Source organism: Berghia stephanieae, chromosome 10 (genome assembly GCF_034508935.2).
Source record: "Berghia stephanieae isolate SIO BIC M18660-M18661 chromosome 10, UCSD_Bste_1.3, whole genome shotgun sequence".
NCBI classification, from domain to species: domain Eukaryota; kingdom Metazoa; phylum Mollusca; class Gastropoda; order Nudibranchia; family Aeolidiidae; genus Berghia; species Berghia stephanieae.
This window is the reverse complement of record NC_088369.1, coordinates 10,505,323-10,506,881: the sequence shown is the minus strand read 5'-3', so window position 1 is coordinate 10,506,881 and position 1,559 is coordinate 10,505,323.

Below are 1,559 nucleotides of genomic sequence, written 5' to 3'. Positions count from 1 at the left end.
AACAAATCTAAGGGGGTTTGAAGACACAGCAGGTGACCTCCTGCCCACCATAGAATGTCAGATGACCCCACCCACTGGACTGTCTTAAAATCGTATTCATGTGTGTTGATGGTGGACTCGTTTAAGTGAAAATGTCTCTCGTATCCTTGTGAAGAATATAGATTGTATGCGCTTGGCTAATACGCTCACAACATTGCCATCCGGAAGTATAACGGACTAACACACAAAACTATGTGTAATATTGAACGTTTATAGTCTGATTAATACAGTTTAGTGAACATTTACTCATAAAGATGGATGGCAAAAAGCAATAACAAAGACCTGAGTGACATCAACTTCATTCTATCTTTAAACAATAAATGGTCATATGAGTAACATGTGTGGTGTAATAGTAGCACGTCTGACCGGTAACCAGGAGGTCTGAGGTTCGATCCCAAGTTGAGGAACCTGATTTGTTAGAATGATGATTTTTTTTAATTATATTTTTCTTTTTGCTTTGTCTGGCAATAGATTGAACGAAATTGACGTCACTCAGCTCTTTGTTATTGTTTTTAGCCAGCCATTTTCATGAGTTGTTCTCACTAAATGTTATTAATCAGACTATAAAACGTTCAAGGTTACACTTTGTTTTATGTATTGGTATGTTTAATCTGGCTGGCGGGTGTTGTGAGATTTTACCTAAACCGACGTGCACTTATTCACAGGTCTGATAACCCATTTTATTATGGGCGCATTGTTCATTGTTGTAATGGAAATCTTTAAAAAATGACGTAAAATATTGTCCATGAAAACAATGTTCAACTAGGCCCATAATTGCGTTCGGCTGTCAGACCTGCATATATATACACGCCGATCTAAAAGCATAGCATCAATAGATACCTAATAGAAGGGAACATAACCATGCCCCTTGGCAGAGATATTATACTCGTTGGTGTATCCCATCTACGCGGGAGTTGTGTGAAGGTCTTCGTTGGACTTTCCAGTGGTCTTAGATTCAACACAAGAATTGATTAATTCTTTGTTCTACTTCTTTTTTCACTATCGCCTTTTGTCACAATCGACAAAGAAAATAAACAAAGAGGCATATACGTATATTAAGATATGTTTGACAGGTCTTTTTTCTTGACAGGAAATGAATAGTCAACTTGACAGATAGGGCTATATCAAGAAATATTATTTTTGGTTAATGCTTAGTAAAGCTCTCACCATCAATCATGATATCCACACATTCTAAATTTACTAGACATTAATCATCATTTATTAGAATTTCACTAATCCGAATTTACATTACATGGACCTGATTCTTATCAGCTTATTCTGAGAGGGGTAACGATCCTTTCGGACATGAGAAAAACACCAAGGGCGACAATTCAATTAAGGGAAGGGAGAAAACTGGAGAAATAACAACGACCCCCGTGTCATCGCAGTAATGGGACTTTAGCCGAATAATTCGGTTACCCTTCTTACATTTGCCATCAATGATAAGACGGTTTTCCTTTTTTCTAATTATCTGCCCCTTACATCGAATGGTTACGTTGGACATTGAACGTTCTTGGGCT